This window comes from Benincasa hispida, chromosome 5 (genome assembly GCF_009727055.1).
Source record: "Benincasa hispida cultivar B227 chromosome 5, ASM972705v1, whole genome shotgun sequence".
Lineage (NCBI taxonomy): Eukaryota > Viridiplantae > Streptophyta > Magnoliopsida > Cucurbitales > Cucurbitaceae > Benincasa > Benincasa hispida.
Window position 1 is genome coordinate 59,351,827 of NC_052353.1, and position 7,218 is coordinate 59,359,044.

Here is a 7,218-nt window from a genome sequence, read left to right on the forward strand (position 1 = left end):
AACTTACCTTAAAATCTCAGCTCAGAACTTCTCATGGTTTGGCCGAAATTCTCAAATCATCAAGACTGGCTCGAGCTTACCTGAGAGCTTGACCTTCAGCTGGATTCTTCACTCTCCAGCTCGATTCCTCTAGAATTTCCTTCATGCAACCCAATCTCAGTAATTAAACACACTTAAAGTTTGAATGGCTCTAGAATTACTCCAATTGCATGAGTAAATTGCTCAAACTCTCTCTTTGAATCCAAGCTTCCCTTTTATACTAGCAGTTGCATGCTAACCCTTCATTGTCAAGCTGCCACCTCATCCTTAAAGAGATAACAACCATCATAAGCATGATAGCTGGCTCAACTAAACGGTGGTTTTAAGCTGATTATGCTCTCTAATTACCAACGCAAGCCCTTGCCTTCAGCATCATCAATGCATAGCTCACCTTAAAGCTATCGCGTTCCTCCTATGGTCGCATATCTTAGACTACAGCATGTCCTAGCCCACGCATAGCTTAGTTTTAACATATCATCAACCAATGTTAAGCCTTCCTCAATGCACAACCACTGAGCATCGCATGCCCCATGTACCTTGGGCCAAGATTGCGAACGCTTTCGAAGCACGCACAGCCTTCCAGCGCAATCGCATACCTCATCGCATACTTCCTCGCTTCATCGCATAGCTCTAGTGCACATCGAGTACCCAGGGCCTTGCGCTCATTGCCGCACACTGGTCAACGTGCACGCCTAGCCTCAATGCTCAGCCTTGCGTTCATCATGCAACCCCAATGCACATCATATACCCCATCATCATGTGCTCATCGTTTTGCACCCAACCTTGCATACGCTCATCATCTAGCGCTTATTGTGCAGCCCCGCAAGCAACTATGTGATCACCCTCATGCAACGCCTAGTGCCCACTCTCGCCTACAACCGAGCGCATTCTTGCTCGCGCCTAGTCCATACTTGTTGCATGATGGCTTTTCTTCGTTGCATGATCACGAGCCTCTTGTGGCCGTTTAACATGTTCCTCGCCAATACTTGGACAACCCTTTCATGTCATTACTCAACCAACCTTCACCATGCATCCAATAACCTCAAAAGGACTTGGTTGCCACATACTCTCTAACATTGCAAGCTCCTTGGCTGCTGCACACTTTATCAATGCATCATGAAAAATCCATCAACTCATGCGTTCATGCTTTACTCCAATGTGTAGTTTGTCCTTGACTTCAACACTTAGCCTCACACAACCTCTACAAGCCATGGTTTCCACACACACAATGCCTCATGCGTCAATACTTCCCAACACCAATGCATGCCTACTCTTGGCTTCTATACGTACCCAATTTTTCACTTGTTAAACTATTTGAAACTCACACGAGACTAGGTTTTTCCAACACTTAGAATTTCCTTCATATTCCTACTTTCTTTACTTCCTTTTACAACTTTAATTTAATATATCCTTAGTCTTTTCTTAGCATGCCTATTACTCACTTATGTAGGGAAAATGGAGTACGGGATTTACATGATGGATCCTCTTCGTGCATAATGGCTCATTTTGATAATGATTCCGAAGATGAACATGACGAAAAATGAGGTAATTTAAAACACCCTTTCCTATGATGAACTATATGATGCATTTGAAAGCATGTAATGTGATTTAGAAAAAGTTAGCTCTAAATATCTAAAATTATCAAAGAAGGTTAAAGCATTGTCTATAAAGAATAAATCTTTAATTGATTAAAATTCTTATTTAAAGAATAGGGCCAATATTACATTATTACATAATTCTTGTTGTGATTATAAAATTACTTAAATGATAGAATAAGTTTCTTGAAATTGAAAATGATGAATCTTGTTAAATGATAGAATATGTGAAATGAATGTTGAATTGAATGATTTGAGGAATGTAATTAAGAAAATTGAATCTTGTTATTTGGAAATGAAAGATGGAATTACTAGTTTGGAAAATAGAATAATTGAGTTGAAAATTAGTAATACATCTCTAGAAAAAGATAAACTTTCTCTTGTTGATAAAATTAAATTTATTGAGCATGATGTCTTTGATAGTGATGGACTTATTAAAGTTTTAAGAGACAAGGAGTCAAACCTTGTGAAAGAGCTTGAATGTGCTAAAGAAAGCATTGAAAAATTGACTATAGGTGCACAAAAATTGGATAAAATTATTGACTTAGGCAATCCGTGTAATAACAAAAAGGGAACGGCAAAATTGTTCATCTACTTCTAAGAGTACCACTTTTGTTAAAGTCACCTCTATTATGTCTAAAGATGTTTTACCTGATGTGCCCAATTTTGTTGAATCTAAATTTGTGCTAAAACATGAAAAATCTAGAAGTTCTCATGGTAAATCAAAATCTATGCATAAACAATTTCATGCTAGATCAAAATGTGCTCATAGTATGAAATTTGTTAATAAGCATGAAAATCAAAGTTTGTACTTAAACATGTTCATGAAAAATCTACATGTATGCATAATGCTATATTTGTGCCTTTATTTGCATGTAAAATAAAAATTCGTACCTATATGTCATTATTGCAGAATTAAAGATCATATTAGACCAAATTGTTTTAAATTGGAAAATGCTCTCAACAAGAATTTGTTGAATAAAAATAAGGTGCGAAATAAATTTGTGCAAAAGAAATTATTGTCTAATGTTGTATGTTATTCTTGTGGCAAAGTTAGTCATAAATACCAAACTTGTTATTTGCCAAAAGTGAATGCTAGTAATATTATAACTAATTTGAAATTGATCTTAAAGTCTTTGCTCATTAAAAATGAAGGACCAAATAAATGGGTACCAAAATCTTTTGGTTGAATTTTTTAGGTGATTTCAAGAAGCAATTGGTTGCTTGGACTTCAATTGTGGAACTAATTCAAGCTCGAGCAACTAAAAGGCTTGTTTGGATCTAACAAGAGAAATTCTATATCTGGTAACTTTTTATTTTTGAATTATTGAGGTAATTATGCTTTTGGTATTTCTATGAAAAGTATATCTCTTGAATGATTTAGGAAAGTTTGAATTTGATTTCTTAAATTACATTGATTGTTGGATTTACTACCATGAAAAATGTTTGTATATTTATCTATGTGACATTATCTTTATTGCTTATTGTCAAAAAAACAGCTTATAACCTTAAGGGTATTTTAGTAATTGTATGTACCTTAGGGTTTCCCACTAGTCTATTTATTTGGCCTTTCTCTTATACTTTGTGTATCAATTCAATAACAAAAAATCAGTCTTTATCGTGGTTTTTTCTCCCTGATCTAGGGTTTTCCAAATAAATCTTGTGTTCTTGCCTTTTCTCTTTTTCAACATGGTATCAGAGCATGGCGACGAAACCCTAACTACCATCGATTAGAATAGACTAGATTCTCCCCCAGCAAACTCCATTGGGACTAGTAGGACCATAAACGCCGACATCACTAAAGCCGTATGAGAAGCCGTGAAACAATACCTTCAAGATGCATTACCAACAATCATCCAATCAGTGTCGGACCTCAACCCTAGCCGACCTAGCTCCAGCTGCCCATCCTTGGCTGAGGAAATCCCGTTGGATTTCAACCCTATCCGACCCAACTTCAGTCGATCTTCCCTAGCCGAACAGTCGTATCTCCAGTTGCATGATACTAATGTGTTCCAGACCCAGCCGACTCATTCCTCCGCACGATTTTGCGACGACCCAGCCGAGCGGCATCACGATTACCCAGCCAATCAGCCGCCAGTTGTGATTTAACATGACTCTAGGGCTTTCTAGACCCAACCGTTCTATTCTGCCGCTCGCCTTCACAATGACCCAGCCGTGCAGCCACCGGTCGCGATGACCCAACTGACGAACCCAGCGCCCTTCATGGTCGAGTCCACCTGGGAGAAGTTGGTCAAACCCTATACGCCGGTCTTCTACCCAAGTACTTTGATTAGCTCTTCAATCAAGCGATCTGCTCCGATGGCGCCGACGATCGGGTCTACACAACAACCTTGTCGAGGGTCGAATGATCTCCAATGGCATTTTGCCCATCTCTAACAGCAGATTGCAGATTTTGGAACAGTTCTTGGGATAAACTCTCAATCAGATTTATTAGACAACATACTAATATATTCTGAAAATTCGGTAAATTCTTTCCCTATTTTACTCATTACAAATATTTTTTCTGGATCCATGGGAAATTATGCAAGATTTATTACTGAAGAAAAACTGAATGGTCAAAACTACTTTTCCTGGTCTCAATCCATCAGAATGGCCTTGGAAAGACGTCATAAATTTGGGTACTTGACTAGAGAGATACCTAAGTCTGGATCAGAAGACCCTCAGGAACGGATCTAGAAGAGGGAAGACTCACTGCTGAGATCTGTTCTGATTAATAGTATGGAACCCCAGATTGGCAGACTATTACTCTATGCTGCGACTGCCAAAGATATTTGGGATGCTGTACAAAAACTCTATTTAAAGAGGTAGAATGTATCCCGGCTCTATACGTTATGGAAACAGGCACATGAATGCAAGCAAGAAACTATGGACATAACGTCCTATTTCAATAAAATGTCTCTTTTGTAGCAAGAGATGGATCTGTGTAGGGAGATAGTATGGAAATGTGCACATGACGGAACACAATATGCAAAAATTGAAGAAGCTGACCGTGTCTATGACTTCCTTGCTGGACTAAATTCGAAGTTTGATGTCGTTCGAAGTTAGATTTTGGGGCAACACCCTACTTTCTTTCTTATGGAAGTTTGCTAAAAATATCTTTGGAGGAAGACAGATCAAGTGCAATGAATAACCTGGTAATTACCTCTACAAATGCTGCTGCTTTTACTACTAAGTCCTCTAGCACTAACGGTGATAAGAAATCCATTCCTATTTGTGAGCACTGTAAAAAGTGGCATACAAAAGACTAGTGTTGGAAGTTACGTGGACGGACCCCAAATAGTAAACGTCGCCAGTCACATGACAAATCAACCCCTGGACGTGCCCTTGTGAGTAACTCGGCAAATAAGAGCCCCCAGCATCAACCCTCAGCAGACAGTACGACCAACCTAAATACAATTGAAGTTAGTGCCATCGCCCAGTCGGGTACTATCTAGTCTTTTGGTCTTATTAGTGTTAACGGTAAAAAAACCATGGATTGTTAACTCAGGGGCGACAGATCACCTTATTGGTATTTCTGATCAGATTCTGTTATATTGTCCAAGTGCCGATAACAAACGAATTAGGATTGCAGAGGAGTCGTTTGCACCTGTTGCAGGATAAAGGCATTTATCTCCGTTTGAGGGTTTGGTTTTGCGGGATGTTTTGCATGTTCCTAAAATTTCATATAATTTGTTATCCATCAGTAAGATTACAAGAGATCTAAACTGTCAGGCAGTTTTTTCATCCGACTCTATTTTATTTCAGGGTTTGAGCTCAAGGACGACGATTGGCCCTGCTCGGCACGATAGAGGACTCTACTTCCTGACTGATGATGTTTCCTCTAGGAATGATTATAGGACTAGCCTTGTCTCTTTAAAATTTTCTAATTCTGAGAATGATTTTCTGTTATGGCATTACTGTTTAGGACATCCAAATTTTCAATACATGAAATACTTGTTTCTGCATTTATTTCGCAATATTAATATGACTTCTTTAAATTGTGATGAGTGTATTCGTGCCAAACAGAGTTGATAACTTGTAGAAATACAAGTTATTTATACCATCTTATTTGGAATATGTGGCAAAAACAAGGAAAAAGTTGCGTTGAACATATAGAAATTGGCTTAGAAACGCAAAAGTTGTAAAATGTCGGAAGTACACCCGCTGACCCCATTGTGATGGCAAAAAGGGATGTTCAAGTCTTTGTTTTGTAGGAAATAGTTATCATCGCATGCGACGATCACTCGAGGACAAAAAAAGATCAACGCATTTATACCGAATGCGACGGTCAATCGTGGACGAAAAGAGCAACGCATTTGCACCGCATGCGACGACCGATCATGGACAAAAAGATCAACGCATTTGCATCACATGCGGCGATCAATCATAGATGAAAAGAAAGACGCATTCGTAGGGATTTCTGAAATTGTACAACTTTTCTGTTGTACAATCTAAAAAATTGAATGTGGAGTAGAGCATATGTTTCCACCAAGCCTTTTGCAGAAAAAGTAACTTTTCAGAGCGGGACCACTGATGAAGGAGGTGCTAAGGTCTATAAATAGCTACATCAATTCCAAAGAGAGGAGGCTGGTCTAAAGAGACATTTAGAGAAAATTTGGGAGAAAGACGAGACAAGTCCGAAAGGGAAGTCTCAGGAACCAGAAATTCATTCACAATCCCAAAAAGCTTTGTGTAAGGATCATTCCGACCTGAGAAACTATCCTGAGAAGGAAGTTTTCCACCTCACTCCTCCTACATGCCGGCAAGCAAATCAACTCCGTTTGGGATCTGTGTCAAGACAATGACACGCTGTCCTTATTTGTTCTCACTTTCTGTTCATCAACTGTGATTCATTTCTAATCTTTCATTCATCCATCTGTAACAAACACTTTATCGTTATCTTTTAATATCATTACATCTTCATCTTCATCTCTTTGTTCTCCACCATACATTCGTCGTCCATTTCTTTTATCATGTGTAGCTAATCTTCCAGGGTAAGAGGGAAGGATTAAATAAGTTAATCCTTGTTGAAGAAATTAGCTAAGTTTAGCTAATGCATGCTCAACAACATCTTCACCTGTGAGAGCATAAGTGAAGATGTCAATCCACCTCTCGAAAGAAGGTTGATAGAATGCGTTAACTAAAACAAAAAGTATTTCCAGAGATGGAAACAACATTGCATTCACAACGTTCATCCCTGTTCACCATAGAGATATGGGAACGCGGCCGTTCACTAAGGGGTGTAATCCAAGGGAAGGAGGAACCTTAGTTGCGTCCTCAACAGGATTGACAAACTTGCGATGTCCTTTCCCCCAACCCGTTCTCTTTCTGATACATTTTCCAAGACTTGCCATCGCATCCCATCATACACTTGCATAACTTTACAATTATTCATTTAATTGTTTATTTATTTATTTGTCACTGCATTTTACTTTTCCAATACAGTTCATTATTATTTTGTTTTTGGTCGCATATATCACATTAATATCGCATTTATCATCGCAATCACCGTGTTCGACCTCAGATCACTCTGAGAAACTTGCGGTGGAATTATACTTGGTTCCAGCACAAGAAAACTTGTGAC